The 23,177-nt window shown below is 40.4% G+C and overlaps 1 protein-coding gene across 1 annotated transcript in view; it reads right to left on the bottom strand.

The window, feature by feature from the left end:
- SLC4A4 (solute carrier family 4 member 4) overlaps positions 1 to 23,177 on the bottom strand; it is a 440,882-nt gene that overhangs the window by 401,034 nt on the left and 16,671 nt on the right. Inside the window, exons 3-4 of the mRNA XM_036335845.1 lie at positions 22,765 to 22,825; positions 21,318 to 21,564 (exon numbers count right to left, since the gene is read on the bottom strand). The gene's annotated coding sequence lies outside the window, so the exon portion shown is untranslated. The remainder of the gene's footprint in view (positions 1 to 21,317; positions 21,565 to 22,764; positions 22,826 to 23,177) is intronic.

The raw sequence follows: 23,177 nt of genomic DNA, 5'->3' as shown, positions 1-23,177 counted from the left end.
TATGTCATAATAACAATCTCTTCAATTATAAGCAAAGAGAAACCTAATCCTGGAGCCTGTTTTCAATGGAACTTTGTGTAATAAGTAAAATTTTAGCCTGAAGCTTGGTGGTATAAGAGGAGAGGTGATAAAGCGCCTCCAGCAGGATGGCTATGTGTATAAATCCAGGTGGAAAGAGGAGCTGAACAACAGTGACCACAGAGTCAACCTCAAATCTAAGAATGCCCCCCACTCATTCCTGAACGCTTAGAAATCCATCACACAAGCAATCCTCAGCTTACTAAGCATCTATATATATAAAAGCTTAAGCGACCAAACGACCGCACAACTGGTCGACCAGTTGCTATGATGTGCACTGACCACCAGGGGAGAGATGATCAATGCAGGAACTGCCCCCTGGTGGTCAGTGTGCTCCTACAATGGGAGCGCCGCTTAGCTGACTGACCCATCCGTCCCAGTGGCCCACCAGCCTGGCAGCAGCCACTCACTCCCTCAGTAGGCCTGCAGTTCCAATCTCCAGAGAACAGGCCAGGCACTGAGAGACCGGCACCACCGGCATGATCCCCAACAGTGCCTCTGGCCTCCTGGAAGTCAGCCTTGGGCACCATAGCCGCTTCCCCTCCCTAGACACTCCATAAGGAAGAAATAACATATAAGTGGCCGCCTGGTGACTCCCAACAACCAGCGCAAACGTCAGCGGGATGGATCCAGATCCTGGGCCAGCAAGGGTGTCCCACAGCCCACCTAGAAGGCCAATCACGACCCAACCTCCCCCTCCTCAGGACGGGCACCAGATGCAGGGCTCTCCTGATCAGGACTAATTGGGCATGAGCCTGCTGCAGGTGCAGGGGAGCTGGGATGAGCGGAGCGGTAGACAGAAGCAGCAGGCGGCGTTGCTCTGCGAGTTTCGGCCCGATTCCCAATGGCCACCCTGAGGGACCCAACCCATGCACAAATTCGAGCACTGGGCCGCTAGTTTGATTATATGAAGAAACAACAAATAATGTGAATGAGAAAGACAGGAGGAATAGAAACATCTGAGATAATTCAAATGAGATGTTGAGACTTGTCAGCAACATATATGGCTGCTTGGAAAGGGAAGATAGTCATCTTCGTACACGTGCCCAATGTTGAGAAGCATTTTAGACAACCGGTTTGTTGAAAGTGTAACTGCCCTTACTTACCCAGCACTTTGCCCATCTCAGGAATCATGCTGTCTTCCCTGAGTTCCCCTCTGGCTTAAGAGGTCCCATCAGTTGACTTCTCAGAGTGCAGCAAAGGGAAAGAGCACACTGACCCTAGAGGGCCCAGCTCAGACTCCTGTAGAGGGCACATGGGACACACATGGGCTGTCTCTACCTTCCTGAGTCTTACGCAGGTTTAAACACACAAGCGTCACAGCAAAGGGTCACATGGGGACTGGGAGAGACACACGCATGCTGCACTCTGCTGTCACGGCAACAACTACCTTCGATTCCTGGCAACAGATTCCTTCTGGACTTGCTGTCAGAGAAACGAAGGCATTAGCCAGACTTCTCCCACTGGGGAGGTCACTACCCCTTCCAGCAGGCTGATCAATATATTAATCCCCCAGAGAGGGCTGTTGCTGGCAGCATATAATATATGCAAAAGAACTGCTCATCAGCATTTCTAGGTTGTGGGGGGACAGAGCCCCATAGTCCTCACACTTCATACCTCCTTACTGATTAAAATGAAGACTTTTCCCACAAGGGAGTCTGTCTCCAGATAGTAACATAAGATGACTTGTTGGTAGCCTTGTCCTGTGGAAAATGATCCACAAGTAAATCATTGTATTTCCTGTTGGTGAAATTCAAATCTCATCATCAAAGGATTGAGGGTTGGATGATGCTTGGAGATCATTCTGTTTAATGAGGTAGCATACCTGAAATTCAAAGCCCAAAAGCACATGCCCCTTCGGTAGCCACAGGTGCCCTTACACATTGCAAATATGTTCCATGTTTCCTCAACCAAATAAGAGGCTTGCAATAGGAATGCCTCACAATTGTAAGACCCCAAACATCTCCTCCCCTCCCTAGGAGGTATCTCACAAGCAGTGATTACATTTCTCCCAGCTACCGAATAATAAACACCATTTTCCTGCTTTCCTGGCTCCCTAAGGTGACTGCCAAGTCCTCTGAGACTCTCTCCTTGGCTATAGAAGCATCCTGAAGCTGTCAAAGAACAAACAGTATGGCATCATTCCACCAAAGTAGGAAATAACTTTTAATGCCTTCAGTCTTAATTCTTAAGAGCGGAATGAAGAATGCCTTGACCCAACCTCAGGCTGCCTCTATTCCTTTAGTGCAGCGGTTCTCAACCTGTGGGCCGCGACCCCTTTGGCGGTCGAACGACCCTTTCACAGGGGTCGCCTAACACTATCCTGCATATCAGATATTTACATTATGATTCATAACAGTAGCAACATTACAGTTATGAAGTAGCAACGAAAATAATATGGTTGGGTCACAACATGAGGAACTATATTTAAAGGGGCAGAAGGTTGAGAACCACTGCTTTAGTGGGTTGCTCAGGCTGCTATGTAGATAGACTCCTGGAGGTCTTGCAAATTTAGTGAAGCCTGAGACCTGAATCTCCCAGAATGGCTAAATGTGGGATAAACACATGTAAGGTACAAGTTGAGATCCTCCTACTTTATTTACAACCATGGACATCATTCTCTCAAGGAAAATGATTTCCCCACAATGGAAGACAAAGCTATCATTAAATGAGGGAGAAGACCTTCAAGTGGGGAAGAGCAAAGATTCTGCCCATGTCCATATTTATATACTCTAGAGTGTGCTGAGGACAACCAGAGTCAGAAAGCTCTTAGCTTAGAAAATTCTTCCCTTAGATGACCTCTATACTAGGAACCAAGGCTTTTGTATTGTCAGGCACATAGAATCAAGGAGATGTCTGACCTTGTCTCTATTAATCACAATGTCCTCAACTGTGAATATCAGGGATGTTAACTTTTGAGAATCTGATGAGCTATAGATCTTCTTCCCAGGAAAATAGACACAAGACTTCCATACAAACTTTTGAGTATAATTTGGGGAAAAGACCTCCTAAAATCCAGGCTAAGGATCCCTGAACTGGATGATTTCTCCCAACTCTAAACATAGTTTATAGAAGCTCTGGTTAAATTTGATAGATTTTTCTTTGCTTCCTCCTAAAAACTCACAAGAAAAATGACAAAAATAATATGGGCATATAACTTGAGTCACGGACCTGGCACTCATTACTGCTCAAACCTGAGTCTTGGCCTCTCGCCTTCCTCCCTGCTTCAGCACCTGCTCCAGCTTCTCCACAAACTACCAGAACCTGGGCTCCATGCCTGGCGACCAGGCCCAGCCAGCCAGCAGCGCAGACAGTGTCTATGCAGGGGATTGGGCTCCCAGATTTCCACGTCTCAGTCCACCAGAGTGCAGGGCAGCTGGAGGTCCTGGGCCTGGCTGTGGGAATGGCAGGGGAGTCTGGAGGGGATAGGGAGCATCCAGAGTGAGAAGGAGATTATGCAATGCCTGAATGACAGCCTGGCCTCCTATCTGGAGAGGGTAAGAAGCCTGGAGGCTGATAATCAGAAGCTGAAGAGCAAATTCCGGGAACACGTGGAAAAAGAGGGACCTCGGTCAGAGACTGTGGCATTATTTCAAGACCATTGAGGAACTAAGGGCTAAGGTCTTTGCAAGTTCTAGGGACAGTGCTTGCATCATTCTGCAGTTTGACAATGCCCAAATTGCTGCTGATGATTTCAGAGTCAAGTATGAGACATAGCTGACTATGTGCCAGTCTGTGGAGAGTGACATCAATGGGCTCTGAAAAGTCACTGATGACACCAATGTCACTCAGCTGCCGCTGGAGACAGAGATCGAGGCTATCGTGGAGGAGCTATTCCTCATGTAGAAGAACCATGAGGAAGAAGTAAATGGTCTACCAAACCAGACTGCCAACTCTGGGTGACCATGGAGTTGAATGCCCCAAATCTCAGGACCTGAGCAAGATCATGGCGCACATCCAGGTCCAATATGACAAGCTGGCTTGGAAGAACTGAGAAAAGCTAGACAAGCATTGGTCCCAACAGACTGGGGAGAGCACCACAGTGGTCACCTCGCAGACCGCTAACATGATACAGAGTTGAGATATCTGATCCAGTCCTTGGAGATTGACCTAGACTCTGAAAAAATCTGAAGGCAAGTTTGGAGAACAGCCTGAGGGAAGTGGAGACATGCTATGCCATGCAGATGGAACAATTCAATGGGATCCTGCTGCACCCAGAGTTAGCTGGCCCAGACCCAGGCAGAGGGTCTGCTGAACATCTAGGTCCAGCTGGAGTCAGAGATTGCCGCCTACCTCTGCCTGCTGGGAAAAGGGAGGACTTTTCTCTTGATGACGACTTTTCTCTTGATGATGCAGCAACTCCATGCAACCTACGCAAAAGACCACCCTTGCAGGATTGTGGGTGGCAAACTGAGGTCAGTGACACCAAAGTTCTGAGACATTGAGGCAGCAGAAGTGGGGCACCCCTTGTTAGGCAAGAGGCCAATAAAAAATTCAGAGATCATTGAAAAAAATAATAATAGGAGATAAAGAAATGTTAACAAAATAACTAAAGGTAGAAAGTGGATGGACAAGTGCAACTGATTTAACTGAGCAGATATTAAAGTAGCTGCACAGAAAGCATTCCATTCTCCACCCAGAGCACTGCAAAACTGAAGGCACTAGTACATAGGAAAATAAAAGAGAGAAGTGACATCAATCAAATTTAATCACTTACACAGGCTCTGCCAAAGTCCAATAATTAATTTTGTATTATTTTTCTTTAAGGGGAAGCCCTAAATTATAAGCTTTATGCCCCACTAATCTTGTATTTGTCTCTCAGTGTGGCTGAAACAGAAACATTAGTTGAAAGTTTTTATTAGAAAGTTAAATCTCAAGATACCCTTCCTCAACCTATATAAGCAGGAACTCCTTGGCTGAAGAAAGCTTTACTCACCTGACATTAAAACAGCTGTGCCTCTGCTATAGGCAGAGATGAGGGTCCATACTGAAAGCAAGAGGATTAGATGAAAATATGCACACTGAATTATGAAACTCAGAACCCCTCCCTCCATTCAGCTCCCAGAATACTGACAGTTAGTTGTCCCTGTTGGAGAATTCTTCTCTGGACAAACTATCAGAGGTAATCATCTCAGTCCCTGTCCAATCACTGCACAGTAAAACAACCAAAATACAAGCCTGCAGAGCTTCCAATCATCTTTGTAACTCATTTTTAATTATGAGTGGACAGTCAAGAATCACCACATTTAAGGACCAGCTCCAACATGAAAGTCAGATGCTAAAAGATAAATAGGAGGAAAAAAATTCTGGTAAAATAGTCAATGCAGGGTACAGAATTTAAAAAATGTAACTACAAAAAAAATGAAAAAAAATGTAACTACAAGTTAAACTCAGAGAGATGAGAGGTTATTACATACAAGCTATCTTAGATAATAAAAATTTTTAAACATTCATAAAAGATGAAAGTACTCATGGAAGTTAAATATGATTGCCAAAATTTTTAAAACACTTAACCCATGATTTGGAATTATAAAGTTGATGAAACCTCCCAGGAAGTAGAACAAATGGATAAAAAGAAAATTGAGCAGAGTAAAACTGCGTGTGGTGGGCAAAGTCCAAGATGGTTCTCAAGATTCCCACCCCGGTATACAGGCCCTGTACTGCAGGTCCAGAAATCACCATTTTGTTACAACCTTGGAGAGATGCTGCAGAAACATAGTGTGAATAAAACTTGTGAAATGCCAATATTCCCGCTTTAGTTTGAGTAGAACTTGTGACTATGATGCCAATTTATCCACTCCTACCAACACTTGTTATTCTCTGCCTTTCTGATTGTAGGCATTTTAGTAGGTATAAAGTATTATCTCAGTGTGGTTTTGTTTTTTATTTTCCTCATTCTAAATGATATGCATTATTTCGCTTATAAGCCATTTATATATTTTCTTTGAAGAAATGTCTACTCAGATGTTTTGCACATTTCCTAAGTTTGGTTATTTTTTTATTATGATTATTGAGTTGTAGGAGTTTTTTATGTATTCTAGATACAGGTCCCTTATCATATGTATGACTTGCCAAAAATTTTCTCCCATTCTGTGGGTTGTATTTTTACTTTCTTGACAGAGTCCTTGGAAGTACACGTTTTCAATTTTGATGATGTCAATGTAGCTAATTTTATTTTGTTGCACTAATTAACATTTTAAGCATCACTCCAACTCATACTTGACATGCAAAATATATTCCTTAAGCCTTTCCTAGATTCCACTACTCCATGCTCCCCTCACCAAACTCTGCCCAACTTGAATTGATCGTTCCCTCCTGGGGCCAACTCTACCACTTCCCCTATATCTTGTATAGATTTCTAAGCATCCAATTACACTTACTGATTAATATATTTCTCTTTTGCTAAGTAGGTGGTGAGCAACATAATGGTAGAGTCTTATTATTTACTCACCTTTGCATTTTAAAATGCAAAACAAAGAAAAATTCCTGGCCCCTAGTGGGCATTCAGGTAAAGTCTGGTAATTAAATAAAGAATAAGTGAATAAATGTATACTAGTTGTACATTCAAAGATGGTTTGATGCATTTTGAGGGCCCACAATGTGTTGAGTAACTTCCAGAACCCTTTCATGGGACCATAGCACTCCTATATCCAAATCTTTTCTCATGTCGTCTTTTCTACATAAAATACATCTTTTTTTTTCTTATAGCTTCTAGAATCCCATTTTTTATCAAGGTTTTCCAGATAATGGAATGAAAATAAGACATTTTATCTGAACATGCATTTTCCTGAGACACACACATGATTCACATAAATACATATGTGCTGATTTTTTTAAATAATATATGTTTAGTCATTAGGTATAATTGCAGGAAAGTAATTCTTTTGTCTGTTAATGTACATAAAACTCCTAATTGTCTATTTTTGTTGGAAGCAACTAAGGAAGTGCAGTAGGGGAAAATAAGAGGAGCATCATCCATGGCAAATCTCGCTCTCAAATTCTTAGGCATCATTAAGCAGAATAGATAATAAAACCATCTGCTACCATGCTCATTTTTTTCTTGTTTACTTTTTTCTCCTACATGTCCTATAACCAAACTCTCAACCTAAACATTGATCTTCTTTAACTCAGAAAAAGTATAAAAACAAACACAGCAAAATAGTTACAGCAAGTAGCTTGTTCATTAGCATAGATAATGAAAAGTTGGGTACATACATCTTTTATTGGTCTTTATCTTTGTCTACCTAACATAGAGTGTAGTTAGGTAGAAAAAGATAGAAACAGAAATTAAAAGTATAAACTCTGAGAAACCCTGGACCATTTTTCATTAACCAACTTTATATGCAACCTCCAAACATATCTTATTATATTTATCTTTTTTTAAAGTTCATATCTATAAAACATTTTGCAAAAATAAATGACTACTGATGCTACATGACAAATAGATCTCCATGTGCCACAGAAGAATTAAGTATATTACAGAAAATAAAAACAAACCTGTACATTAAAACTGGAAAAATTAAAGCAGTTTCATTTGTTCATTCAACTAATATTTATCAAGCATCTGCTTCATTTTCCAGATACCATTCTAGGCACTGAGAGCATAGCAGCATTTTTTTTTTAAAAAAAAAAAAAAAAGGCCCTGCCCTGGTGGAATTTACATTCTATTGAAGGAACACAGACTATAAAAAAATGTATAATTTGTCAGGTGGGGATTAAAAAAACAATAAACAAACATAAAGCAGAATAAGGGGAATAGTGAGAAACAGAAGTAAGAGGAAAGGGATGCTACTCAGACAGGGTAGTCAGATGAAGCCTGTTTAATAAGATGATGTTTGAGCAGAGACTTGAAGGATGCTGGAGTGAGCCAGGAAAAGGTCTGGGGGAAAGCCTCCCAGGCGGACTGACTAGCAAGAGCAAAGTCCCTGGGACAAGATTCCACACCTGCATTGTGAGGTCACTGGTTCAGTTCCATCAGGGCACATATCACGGTTACAGGCTCCATCTTCACCAGGGGGCGTGCAGGAGGCAGCCACTGGATGTTGATGTTTGTCTCTCATCAATGTTTCTATCTCTCCCTCTCCCTTTCTCTCTCTCTCAAATCAATAAAAACATATTTTAAAAAAAGAAAGAGTGTGCCTGGCCTAGTCAAGGATTAGTAGAGGCAAGTCTATGACGCGAATAAAGAGCAAAGTAGTAAGAAGTGAGGTTGGAAATTATGAAATACCTTAGGGCACATGGTAAGGGCATCTTGTCTCTGAAATGAGAGACACTAGATGAGATTACAGTTCCTTTACTGTAGAGGAAGAGGTCTGTCTTATTTCTATCTGGGATCGAGTGAAAGGAAGGAAAGGAATACATTAGCAGCAATCGCTATACCAAGGAGGAAACAGACTGCTTTGGCATTCACTTCAAGATTATAACATGTGACTCTTGCCATTTTTATCTGAAAACATTGTAAATAGCAGGCTGACATTCGTGATTTCCTCCATCTGAATGCAGTAACCTCCTATTTCCCCATTAGGTGAAATACGAATGCTAGTCTAAATTCAGCCTAATCAGGGAGCTAATAATAGCACAATTGTGATGAGAGCTTCTGAGCTAGAGATGCCCAATTTTCACTTCTGAATTAAACCTTGTTACATGTCCTCAGGTTCAGGTTAATCCCCATTCTGTGGTGAGCAAACATTAAAGAGAGGCATCGACACTGTACCACATACAACTAAAACTCAGAAGAAACAACCACCAAGCACCAGCCAGGCAAGTGTGCCAGCACACAGTAATTCGTCTTCTAGTTGCTGTACTTTTAGAGGTCGCTGCTGAGCAACTCATTTTCTTTCCCACACTGAGGCTAACAGAACAATTTTCCAACAGAAATTGCACAAAATTTCACCAGCTAATTTGTTTGAATCCCATAACCTTTCTCTTTCCCTCCCTCCCTCTCTTCCTCCTTTTCTTCCTTTTTTTTTTCTTACTAGTTATATCCTGAGTCTAAATCATCTCCTTTAGAAATGAAGTCTCTCATGGTTTTAGTGAAAGACCTTTACTGTATTTAATTCTTATGGTAAATTAGGTACAAAGGAAAGAACATCTGTTTGGACCAATATTAAGATTGTACTGTGGTGTTCAAATCTTCCTGGTGAAGTCTCTTTCTAGTGAAATACTTTGGGGTTTGCTACAAAACAGATGAAAAATATTTTGTTCTTCAAAATGGATGCCAGTCAGGGAATTATATGGGAACTAGAGGCTCGGTGCACAAATTGGTGCATGGGTGTGGTCGGGCCGGCAGGCCAAGGGGGAGGAGCCATGAGAGGTTGGTCGGCCACAGTGTGCATCATAGCGAATGGTCGTTCTGGTCGTTCCAGTCGCTTGGCATATATATATACATATATATATATATATATATATATATATATATATATATATATATATATATATATAGACTAGAGGCCCATTGCAGAAAGATTCCTGCAAGAATAGGGTTTCCGTGGTCCTATTCCTGCAAGAAAAGGGCTTCCTGTAGCTGGAGCGAAGCCAGCCAAGGCAGGCTTCACTCCCTTCTCCGCTGACTCGATCCCTCCCATCTCTGCTGCCTCAGCTCCACTCCCATGTCTGCTGCCTCGGCTCCGCTCCCGTCTCCACTACCTCGGCTTCCTCCCTTCTCCGCCACTTCGCTCCCTTCTGCAGCACTTGGCTTCCTTCTACGCTGTCTTCAGTCTTCGCTCTGCGCCTGCATATGCAAATTAACCGCCATCTTTGTTAGGTTAATTTGCATACTCATCCTGATTGGCTGGTGGGCATAGCAGAGTGACACCAATTTGCATGTTTCTCTTTTATTAGTGTAGATTCCTGCTGCCTCAAATCGCAACCTATTCTCTCTTTTTTTTAATATATTTTTTATTGATTAAGATATTACATATGTGTCCTTGTCCCCACGTTACCCTCTACCCCCCCCCCCCCCCGCTCATGCCCTCACCCCCCCGTTGCCCGTGTCCATTGGTTAGGCCTATATGCTTGCATATAAGTCCTTTGGTTGATCTTTCCCCCTTACCCCTACCCTCCCCTACCTTCCCTCCAAGGCCCGACAGTCCAATCAATGCCTCTCCGTCTCTGGATCAGTCCTTGTTCATCAGTTTATGTTGTTCATTATATTCCACACATGAGTGAGATCCTGTGGTATTTATCCGCTCTCCAGTTCCATCCATGCTGTGGCAAATGGTAAGAGTTCCTTTTTCTTCTTCCTCTTCTTAAAGAATACCTTTCAGCATTTCATATAATGCTGGTTTGGTGGTGATGAACTCCTTCAGCTTTTTCTTATCCGTGAAGCTCTTTATCTGACCTTCTATTCTGAATGATAGCTTTGCTGGATAAAGTAATCTTGGTTGCAGGTTCTTGCTATTCATCACTTTGAATATTTCTTGCCACTCTCTTCTGGCCTGCATGGTTTCTGTTGAGAAATCAGCTGACAGTCGTATGGGTACTCCCTTGTAGGTAACTGACTGTCTTTCTCTTGCTGCTTTTAAGATTCTCTCTTTATCTTTTGCTCTTGGCATTTTAATTATGATGTGTCTTGGTGTGGTCCTCTTTGGATTCCTTTTGTTTGGGGTTCTCTGCGCTTCCTGGACTTGTAAGTCCATTTCTTTCACCAGGTAGGGGAAGTTTTCTGTCATTATTTCTTCAAAAAGGTTTTCAATATCTTGCCCTCTCTCTTCTTCTGGTACCCCTATAATTCTGATGTTGGTACGCTTGAAGTTGTCCCAGAGGTTCCTTACACTATCTTCATATTTTTGGAATCTCTTTTCTTTTTTCTTTTTCAGTTGGATATTTTTTGTTTCTTTGTATTTCAAATCTTTGACTTGATTCTTGGGATCCTCTTTTCTGCTGCTGGATCTCTGTAAATTATTCTTTATTTCAGTCAGTGTATGCTTAATTTCTAGTTGGTCCTTTTTCATGTCCTCCATGGTCTCACTATACTTATTGAGGGATTCATTAAATTTATCGGCGGTTTCCATAAAATTCTTGAAAAACCTTATAAACGTGGCCTTGAACTCTATATCCAGTCGTTTGCTTTCCTCCATTTCTGCCATTTGTGACCTGTTTCTTTGTCTCCGCATTTTGGCTGCTTCCCTGTGTTGATAGAGTGGCCCTGCGCTCCAGGTGTCCTGTAGTGCCCAGTGGCTCAGCCTCCCCAGTTACCTGCGGTGGACACTCTTGGTGCACTCTTGGTGCCTTGGTTGTTGTAGGATCACTGGGAGGAATTGACCTTCAGGCCAATTGGCTGTGAGAATCAGCTGTGTCTGAAGTGGGAGAACTTCTGTGCTGAAGACACCCTTCTGGGGCAAGACTTGCTTCAGTGGGGCTTTGGTGCTCACTGAGTCTGCTCCCTGAGTGTGTCCCTTATGGATCTGAGGAGTTGCAATCTGGATGGTCCCCCTCTGACCACTGGGTACAGTGGCTCCTGGATCTAAGGAGGTGCTAATTCATCCTCTGCCTGAGGCCACACAGCAGGAGCCACGAAGAGGCTCAGCTGTGAAGCAATGCAAGCCGCTGCGGGGCCTTGGGCCTTCTCTTGGAAGTTCCGGGTCTGCCTGGCTCGGCTGCAGTTAGGTACATTCACATGCAAAAGCCTCTGCTGCAGCCTGGGTGGGGCGGGGTCTCAGGGAGTCAAAGGGCGGAGAAAGCAGCTATGGCTGATTCTCCTAAGGAGTCGCGCGTCTCAGTTACCCGATAATTGCTGCAAGCACCTCTGAGGGAAAGCCGCACTCAAGTTCACCCGCTGCCCGACAGTCCAGCTTCTCCCCATATGAGTCCTGGGTCCCCAGAGACTTCCCGGAACCGGAGTTCAGAGCAGTCGGGAGCTTGTGATTCAAAAAAAACAGCCGCGTCCTCAGGTGCCACCCCCTTTCCGCGTGCGCACGAGCCGCCGTACCTCTGCACTTCACCTCAGCAGCTCCTCTGGCTCTCAGTGTGCTTTTCTTTCCTTCTAGTTGTAGAATTTACACTCAGCCAGGCTTCCTGTTGTTCTGGATGATGTCTGCTCTGTCCTTTGCGGTATTTTTCAATTGTTGTGGGAGGCGACAATTTCCCGGTGTTTATCTATGCCGCCATCTTAGTTTCTCTCCGCAACCTATTCTCTTTACAGTTATCACCACTATGTTCTTAGCTTCCCAGTTCCATGGGATTTGAAGACTTATTTATTATTCATCGCTATAGAGGGAAAATGTAACCTGACATGCTTTATGAACCAAAACCTATAAGTGTGGAGTCTAAAAGTTTTTGAAATTGGGATAAGTCATGGAAAAGTAAATAATAAGGTCCTGGAATTCTACAGCTGTCCTCATGATTTATGTCATTAACAGCAAGAAGTTTCATCCATCCAAATATTTATTGCTCATTTATTATGTGCCAGACATTGTTCTAGGTGCCAGAGATATAGCAGTTAACAATAAAAGGTTTAAATATTCCCGTTATTGTTTCCAGTGGAGGGAAACATACATTATAAAATTAAGTAAGTGAAATAGTTTGGAAAATTGTGATTAATGCTATGGAGAAAAATAAGCCAGGGAAGGAGGCTAGGAAAGACTAGGTAGGAGGAGAGGTACAATTTTAAACAGGTGGTCAGAAAAGATATCACTGAAAAGATTCATTTGGCCCTAACTGGCTTGGCTCAGTGGATAGAGTGTCAGCCTGCAGACTAAAGAGTCCCAGGTTCAATTCTGGTCAAGGGCATGAACCTTGGTTGTGGGCACATCCCCAGTAGGGTGTGCAGGAGGCAGCTGATCAATATTTCTCTCTCATCAATGTTTCTCTCTATCCCTCTCCCTTCCTCTCTGTAAAAAATCAATCCTATCTAATAAAGAGGTAATATGCTAATTGACCCTCATGCCATCGCAAAGATGGCAGCACTGCAGCCAATAAGGAGGGAATATGCTAATTGACTGCCATGCCCTCAAAGATGGTGGCACCCACAACCACAAGATGGCAGTGCCCAGTCCCCTAGGCCCACTGGGGTGGCAGGCATGCAGTAAAGCCAGGCCCGCCCCCAGGCGGGCCCAGCTGCTCCGCACACCTGCCTCCCCACTCCCCCAGTCTTCTCAGTGCCCCAGCCACCCAGGGCTGGCCCAAGGCACAGGCAAGCCTCGGATGGTGGCTGCCCAGCCACCCAGAGCCACCCAAGGCTCAGGTAACCAGGGCCGGCCGAGGCTTGCACTGCCAGCAGTGGTAGCAGCAGAGGTGTGATAGGGGCGTCACCTTCCCCTGATCACTGAGGGCTCCCGGACTGGGCTGAGGGACCCCGCCTTCAGTGCATGAATTTTCATGCACCGGGCCTCTAGTAAAATATATTTTTTTTAAAAAAAGATTCATTTGAACCAATACCTGAAAGATTCAAACATATAGGATAGCATTTTTACTTCCTGTCATTTCATTCCTAAAAATATATTCTCTGTGATAGTATTAAAGGAGCATATTTTATAGCCTTTTTGGTCATTTTATACACATTTAAATATGTTAGCCAAAAGATAACCACTCTCACCATTATCATCATCTAACGTTATTCTGGAGGAGATAGTAGCCAAAGAAATTAGTTAATAGGAGAAATTAGGTATGAAAATAGCAAAGGAGGAGGTAAGCATTATTATTGATAGATCACCTATCAATTGATCCAACTAAAGGGAACAGAACAATTATAACTAAAAGATTTCAGCAATGTGAACTAAACTAATGTTTGAACAAAACTAATATACAAACATTAATTGCCTTAATATGTATTAATACAAAGAACAACCAGTTTTAAAACACAAATTAAGAGAAGACCCATTTACAATAACAATAAAACATGACATAATTCTTGGGAATAAAATTGACAAGAAATATGAAGAAAATTTTGAAACACTACTAAGGAATACAGAAACCACCCTGAACATATGAAAACAAATACCAAGTTCATGACTAGAAAGACTCAATACATGAAGATAGCAATTCTCCCTAATTTAAATCTATAAAGTTAGTACAATACCAATAAAAATACAATTTTTGTTGGAAAAAATAGCAAGGTGTATCTAAAATGCATATAGAAAAAGAAAATAAGCCAAATAAATCACTGGGAAAAATATAAAATTAATAATAAGAGGGGAACAAGACTACTATAATATTTTTATTTGAAGCTTTACCAATTAAAATAATGTGTTGCTATTGTATGAGTCACAGGCCAATGAATGAAACAGAATAGGAGGCCTAGAAATAGACATAAATATATTAGGTAATGTAGTATAAAGGTGGCCTTACACATCAGTGGGAGAAAATTTTAATTATTAAGTAAATGATTTTGGAACCACTAGGTTAGCCATCCATTTTAAAAAGTTATATGGTATCCTTTATACCAAAATAAAATTTTGCTACATTAAATTTTAAATAATAACAACAATAAAAAAACATGGAGCACTAGAAGCAAGAAAGAATTATTTTACTGAGTTCAAGAAAGAATTTTTTTATAGACTTAGAGTAGGGTAGGCCTTATTAAATATATTGAAAAATCTGGAAATCATTAAAGACTGGTAAAGTCAAATTAATAACAATTAAAATTTCAGCATGGCAAAAATACGATAAGCAAAAAATTTTAATAACACATTTTCAACAAGTATAAAAATGAATATCCATACATTGCTGGTGAGAGTATAAATTGGTATTAGCTCTATTGACAGCAATTTGGCACCATTAAAACTAAATTTTAAGTGTATATATCTTCGACTCAGAATTCCTTCTAGGAATTTATCCCATATATTTCTTGATACATATGAAAAAAAGACATGTACAAAGATATCTATGCAGCATTATTTAAAATATTAAAATATGGGAACAAAATATTAAACTATGGGAACAATTGGGATACATTTATATAATTGGAATCATATGGAAATGTCCAAGAGTAAGCCAAATCCATGTGCACTAATATGAAATTATCTCTAAGATCATTATTATCTTCCCCTGGCCCAGGAGCAGAAATAAAGACACAAAAACCCAATGTGTGAGACAGGAAAAGTATAGATGTATCCTTCCACCTTTTTTGTTCCCAAAGAGTAAATATGCTTGGCCCTAAGATAGGGACAAGTAGAGATGGAGAACAGACCTAGATGGGGTCCAGGTCTGGGGGATCTTTCAAAGTGGGAGTGGGAACTTTTTAGGTCTAGGAACACAGAGAAAATGACTCAGTGATGAGTTGTATGTGTGGACCCCACAGGTACTTTGCCTGTGGACCGTAACCATCTGAACAACCTGGACACTCTTAAGATGTCCCTTGAAGAGAGTGGGACTTAATGTGGCGTACTTAGACCTCCTATGTGGTGACGGATACCTAAAAGAAAACCCTGCCCCCTGACCGTATAGAACTGAAGGGAACTTGTTGGGATTTTTTTTGTCCTTAGGTAGCAATGGACACACCACAACTGTTTTATATGTCATCCCAGGAAATTTGAATTTACTCCCAATCAATCATTACCGTTCATGATGTCTTCTGTGAAAAGCACACAGCTATCCAGACAAAATCAACTTATGGTGATGAAAATGAGAATAGGGTTATTCTTGGGAGCAGGTAATGTCAGGGAGGGCCCATCAGAGAGCCTCTGTGGTACTGAAAATGTATTTTCATGAGTGGTGGTTAAATGCATGTATGCATATTTTTTTAATGTTTGTGTATAATTTATAGACTTTATACAAACTGTACCCCAATTTTTAAAAAAAACTAGCCTGGGATTTCCTTTCCACCACAACCTACTTGAGACTGGGCCACCCACATTCCTTTCTTTCTCCCCCTTAAAGTCAAACTCACCTATTCAGCAAAATTCCAACGCCAGATAGTACAAAAGCAAAGTCACAAGGAAAACAGAAACACAAATATATTTAGCTGGTGAAGAGATCAAAGAAAAGTAAATAGCAAACTGTGGCTTCATCAAACATTTACCAAACAGCACAGGGCAGAACAAAGTAGCCGATAATCAAGATATATGTTAGGATTATAATTGTTTTAGAGCAATTTATTTTCAAACTTGCAATTGGTTTCAAAGTCTCTCATTTAAATCTAACATTCTGTTAAGAGATTATAAAAAAATTCTTTCCCTTCTGAGATTTTGCATATACACTGCCCTACAGTCCATTGGCTTAAATGTACCAGAGCAGCTGCCAAACACTCAAGCAGGACTAAAACAATAAGCTTGAATTCCTTTTCACACTAAATTTTCTTTTTCTCTGCATGTGTGGGAAACTTTTCGAGTTTTGGGATGGTGTCGTGGAGATCTGCTTCTCTTGGTTCTGAGCCTCTGCATGTTTCAGTCAAAAACACGACTCTCCTCAATATTCAATTCTCACTCTCCTTACTTCTCAACAGAAGTAATTCCTGGTGGAAGGGTAAAGAGCACAGAAGAGTCATAGACCAAGAGTGGCCAAAGTCAATGACCTTGGGCAAACCCACTAAGCTTCTTCCTACCAGAGCCATGATGTGAAGAGTAAGTGCAAAACAAACTGCTCCAGAAGGAAGGCTAATGGGAGGAAGGAGCTGCATCATATCCCCCCTTCAGCAATGGTCTCCTCTGTAGGGATCCTATGAATTCTGAGCTCATAGCAATATGAGGCCAGAAAAGGATCAGATAGCAAAGAGAAGGAAGAACTCGACGGTTTTAACAGCAATTATTCCCAACATTATTAATTGTTTTTTTCTTGGAAAAAATGGCAAAGAAAATACAGAATTTATTCCAGGCCTGCTAAAATACATCTAGCTGGAATTGTTTCTATTATTAATGAATCAAAAACTTCTTATCACTTTTTAAACTTTTATTGTCTCACAATTTTTGTTTTGGCTGCACACCTTTTAATCCTCCAGAATGGGATCGCCGTGTTATCGTGGAAAAGGAATGAACTTGGATCCAGATTATCTAATTTGAACATCATGGCCTTGTCACTTACTGGAGATAATGCCTAGCTTCAATGGCTGTCATAAGGAGTAAAAACGTTTCATAGCTTATAACAATTTATACACATGTAAGTTATGATAGGGGCAACATTACCAAGTGGAAAGAACCAAGAAATCCTGATTCAAGTTTCAACAGTATCACTTTGACCAAGTCAAGTTCTCTGAACTCAATTGCCCCATCTGGATTGTTGCAAGGATTAAATATTAACTTATGTAAAGTTAATAACCGACATTCAATAAAACAGCTATTATATTGAAGATTTTTTTCCTTTCCTTTAGTCATTTTTCATTCATTTATTCAAAAAATATTTATTGCTGAAACCGGTTTGGCTCAGTGGATAGAGCGTCGGCCTGCCGACTGAAGGGTCCCAGGTTCGATTCCGGTCAAGGGCATGTACCTGGGTTGCGGGCACATCCCCAGTGGGAGATGTGCAGGAGGCAGCTGATCGATGTTTCTCTCTCATCGATGTTTCTAACTCTCTATCTCTCTCCCTTCCTCTCTGTAAAAAAGTCAATAAAATATATTAAAATATATATATATATATTTATTGAGTAATAGGCACAATGCTAGGGTATGATGGTAAGACATATAAAACTACCATCATGGACTTATCATGTAGTAGGAGACACACACAAATAAACAGAATACCTATATGTATAAACAGGTAATATGCAAATTAGCCAGGCGTCACAACTGCTCAGGCGGAGCTGCCCTCGCAGATGGGCGGGAGGGAACTGCATGCAGCCCCAGACCCAGCGGACACACACCAGCAGCCACGGTGCAGCTCGGAGCACTCCCCCACCCCAGTGGACACACACCAGGAGTGGGGACGTGTTCCCAGCGGCCACTGCGCAGCTCAGAGCACGCCCATGGTGGGTGGCAGCAGCAGCCAGAGCGAAGCAGCCCCATCCCAGATGCCTGGTGGTGGCTGGAGCAAAGCATCCCGGGTCCCGTGGGTGGTGGCGGCAGCTAGCAAAGCAGCCCAGGTCCTGGGTGCCAGAGGGAAGCCAGTGGCGGCAGCCAGGGGAAGGAAGGCCTATTCTTGCACAAATCTTCGTGCATTAGGCCTCTAGTTACAATATAATTTTGTATGTAGTGTAATAAGGAAAGTATAGGGTAGTGTGGGAACCCAGATGAGAAATACTTTACCCAATTTAGGTTAGTATCACAGAGGCCTCTTAGAGATATGTCATTGAACTGAAAACTGAAAGATGAATAGTATTAACAAGTGAAGAAGAGGGAATAAAGAAAAAATTCCAAGCAAAGACACATGCAAAGGCCCAGGAGCAAGAGAAATAATGTTCGTCAAAGAATACCTCAAAATATCCACCAATACATATTCTCTGTTCTGGGATTAGAACATAAACACCCTCATAGAGATCTTTTTGTCCTTTTCTTGGCCATTGACATTATGTCTTTGAGACTTTCATCTATTCAAAACCGTTGAAGAAAACATTTTCATCTTCAGCCAAAATCCTACCATTTCCAATCATGATTATCAAGTATAAACTCCCAATAATTCACAGTGTATATTCTTAATTCAATCTAGTGATACTGTAAGCATATGGACTGGATGATGATAGATAAAAACCACTCTCTTCTCTCCATGAGCTTAACGGTCCAATTAGGAAAATAAAACACAGATTATAACATAAAACAGGATGTGGCTCCTAGTATACTACTGGTGGGAATGTAGATTGGTGAAGCCACTGTGGAAAACAGTATGGAGTTTCCTCAAAATATTAAATATGAAACTTCTGTTTGTCCCTGCAATTCCACTTCTAGGAATATATTTTTTTAATAATAATAATAATCAGAAAAAATATATGTACCCCTATGTTCATAGCAGCAGAGAAACAAAGGAAAAACTAAACACATGGGACTACATCCAAATAAAAAGCTTCTGCACAGCAAAAGAAACCACCATTAAAATGAAAATGGAACCCACTGTATGGGAAAACATATTTGCCAATGATACATCTGATGAGGGGTTGATTTCCAAAACATATGAAGTACTCATACAACTCAACAAAAGGAAAACAATCCAATTCAAAAATGGGCAGAGGACCTGAAGAAACATTTCTCCAAAGAGGACATACAAATGGCCAAGAGACATATGAAAAAATGCTCAAAGTCACTAATCATCAGAGAAATGCAAATTGAAACCACAATGAGATATCACCTTACAACTGTCAGAATGGTTATCATCAATAAATCAACAAACAAGTGCTGGCGAGGATGTGGGGGAAAAGAAACCCTAGTATACTGCTAGTAGGAATATAAATTGGTGCAGCCACTATGGAAAACATTATGGAGTTTCCTCAAAAAATTAAATATGGAACTTCTGTTTGTCCCTGTGATTCCACTTCTGGGAATATATACTTTAAAAAAACAATCAGAAAACATATATGTACCCTTATGTTCATAGCAGCATTATTTACAATACTGAGATTTGGAAACAGCCCAAGTGCCCATTAGTGGATGAATTGATTTTTAAAAAGGCTGCAGGACATATACACGATGGAATACTATACATCTGTAAAAAAGAGGGCTCTCTTGCTTTGGGGCAGCATGGATGGGACCTGGAGACTATTATGCTAAGTGAAATAAGCCAATCTGAGAAAGACAAATATCACATGATCTCATTATCTGTGGAATCTAATGAATAAAACAAATTGACAAACAAAATAAGACCTGAAGCATGGAGGCATAGAACAGACTGACATACCTCCATGTGGAGAAGGGGGGACAAGGAGAGATAAACCAAAGAACTTATATACTTACTAGTGGCCTGGTGCACAAAATTCATGCACATTAAAAGGGAATTAATTAGAGGAAATATTTTAATATTGCTATTTGCCCTTTCTCTATAAAACAAGTGTCAGAGATGAAAGAAAATTAGTAAAATGTGTATGAAAATAATATATAAATTTATTAATAAATAAACATTAACAGTGTCACGTCCCTGGCTGGCACCAGACGGGGTACGCAGCCTCATGTCCCCCGGCCTCGCCGTGCACACAGCCCTGCCCACCTGCGCCTGCTGCGCATGCAGCCTCCTGCTGATCGGTCGTTATGGCATCAAGACAATTTGCATATTACCCTTTTATTAGTATAGATGTGCATAGCCATGGACATGAACAATAGAGTGAAGACCTGGGGTGAGAGGATAGAGTAGGGGCTGGGAAGAAGGAGGGGTGAGGGGGAGAAGGGGAGACATCTGTAATACTGTCAACAATAAAATTAAAAAATTATTTAAAAACAGGATGTGATTAAATATTACTTTAGTGGCTGAACAATAAATGTAATAGAAATTTACACAAGGATTGACCATGATAAAAATCTTATAAATGCCACTGCAGCTTTGGAGTAGTTTCCTCACATCATTTAGTGAGGCATATGGGAATACACACAAACACACACACACATACACACTTTGACAAGTTTATCTGTTCTGTTATTCAACAAATATTTAAGTTGTCTACTGTTATATGTACATAACAGATAAACAAAGGTCCTGCCCACACAGATCTTATATTTTTGTTGGCAGGGGAGGAGGCAATACAAGTAAACACTTCACCTATATATCTTATTTAATCTTTGAAATAACTCCACGAGTTAGGATTTATCATCCTCCTTTTACAAAGTAGACATGGGACATTAAATAACTTGTCCAAGGTCAAACAGCTAGCAATTAGCACAGCCAAAAGCTTAACCTAGGTCTATCAGGTTATAAAGCCTGGGTCCCATGTGAGCCATTCCATTCCCCGGAACCCAGCTTCTCTGATATGCTATTGGTCCTGAAACAGTTGCCCAGCATTTAGCCAAGTGATTCTCACAATCTCTCCTACTGAGCTATAGTGTGAGCTATTTCTTACTCCTGTTGTGTTCTTCCATTCATCTGTATTATTTTTCATTGTGATTTTTGGTTTCCATTTCAAAATGTATCTACAGGTTTCATTCTATGCAATTCCCTTCTCTGCTTTAACAGCTTCAGCAAATTCATTCATTTTCCTCATTCACAATAAGTTACTGATTAGTAGCACTATACTCGTCTTTAAAGATAGGGTTCTTATGAGTTATGCGGCAACTGTGTTATGTTGGGAGGATTATTGTATTTGGATTTTATACACATTAATATTACCTCTACAGTTGAACAGTTAAGTGCCTGGCTCTTTTCTAAATTGTCTCATTTCGTTTCAATAACACTGCAAGTTATTAAAATGTTATCCTGTTTCACAGATGAGGAAATGAGGTTCAGAAAGGCTGAATTACTTGCTCACGGCCAGGATGTAGTAAATCCAGGTCTTCTCATGCGTTTTCCACTACACCATGCTGCTTCTACCTAAAACTACAGAAATCACAGAAATGGGGATTCAAAAGAACCTCATGGGATCTTTACATGATTCCTTCCTGTGTAGGCATCTTTTCTCTAGAATCCTATCCAGTGGTCAGGTCTCTTGTTGAAAGTCTGGCTCTGTCACAGGCTAATTTCGACCTCTGTGGGCCTTAGTTTTCTCATCTGTAAAAAGGAATGCTACTATTTACCTCAGGGTGATTGTGAAGATCAAATGATTAAGTATGCAAAGATCCAGGGCAAACAATAAAGCACTTTACAAATGCTCCCTGAACTTTCTTTACAAGTAAGTTCGAACTCTAAAATATTTTTATTTCTGAATTGTAAATGGATTTTCTTTCATATACTACTTATTTCATAATCACAAATTTATATCGAGCAATATATCCACAGCTCTTCCTAGAAGACAAAATTATTTTACATTACTACTAGACGTAAGACCAAGCTTACAATGTAAATTTTTCTCAAACTCTTTTGAACATGGAGGAAAATATCAACTTTGGAACAGCTATGAGAAAGTGAATTTCACCTTAAATGTGCAGTTATGTAAAACAATTAATGGCTTACAATAGGACTGCTCTTATGTGAATTTTCTAACATAATTTCACTAAAATTTATACACATATTGAAAATACCAATACAATTATAATAATAGAAAACATTTATTGAGCACTTAACATTTGTTAACTCATGTAATAAAATTCTTCAGTTATAGGAAAATAATAACAATTAAAGAAAAGTTTAACAGTTAAAGGAAAGTTAGTATAGGATGCTAATAAAATTATATAGGCCAAAGAAAAACTACATAGCATACATAACCTGATTTTTTAAAGAGCTTTCAATAAATACCCAACAACATAAATGTTTTAGAGCCCTTTATAGAAACTATAGATAAAGTAAGTTAATTTTGTTGTCTGTGGAATGTCCACATGTATGCTCATTTAAAACTGATCCATGGGTATAATATTATGTCCCTTTATCGAAATAAATGAAAAATTCGATTTCTCTATTTACTTTCTATTTCTTTAGCTTTTAATTCATCGCAGTACATTAATTTTAAAAACTGTCATTTCCAGGATTTTTTTTGTGCTTCTTTCCTTGACATTCATATTGTTTCCCTTTCTTTTCCAAGGATTTATTCTAAAAAGCCATAAAAACATATAAGCATATATGTATTTGTATGTGTGTAAATGCACAGTATCTGTATCTTTTTCTAAAATCAGCATTTCTCTTGATAATGAGTAAAAATCAAACCAGGACAGAAGGTTCATCCCTTTCTCACCCCATATTAAGGTAGAAAGGTGGAAATAATACATCATATCATTTGTGTTTCATAAGCTCATCTCATTAAATAAAAATACTTACTGTTTACTTACAGCCAATGCCCTTTAAGTTGCTTGTGATGGTGTTTTTTCATCAATGATATCTGAAAAATCAAAGAAATTCAGTTTCCCACCTTCTAAGCTTCTTACATTTTCTAAATGATGCAGGCTTAAGAGTTGCCAAATGAGATGGGCAACGGCAGCCAAATAGCGGTTCCTAGCCAACCTAAAAATAGCAGGTGGTGGGCAGATATACCATTGCTCCTTGCTCTTTTTCCTCCCCACCCCCCTAATATCTAAGTGCCAAAATAATGATTTGTTCAAAATTAAAACAGTACAAAAAGAATTATATTATCTCTTGCCCTAATATCTAGACAGGTGGTCAGTTAGGAAAATTTGGTAAAAAAACAAAGATATGAAAGTCAAGGCAAACCTTACAGAAAGGTTTCCATACCC

Source organism: Myotis myotis, unplaced genomic scaffold, assembly GCF_014108235.1.
Source record: "Myotis myotis isolate mMyoMyo1 unplaced genomic scaffold, mMyoMyo1.p scaffold_m19_p_1, whole genome shotgun sequence".
NCBI lineage: Eukaryota > Metazoa > Chordata > Mammalia > Chiroptera > Vespertilionidae > Myotis > Myotis myotis.
The sequence above is the reverse complement of the archived record's forward strand: the minus strand, read 5'-3'. Positions and strand labels throughout refer to the sequence as shown.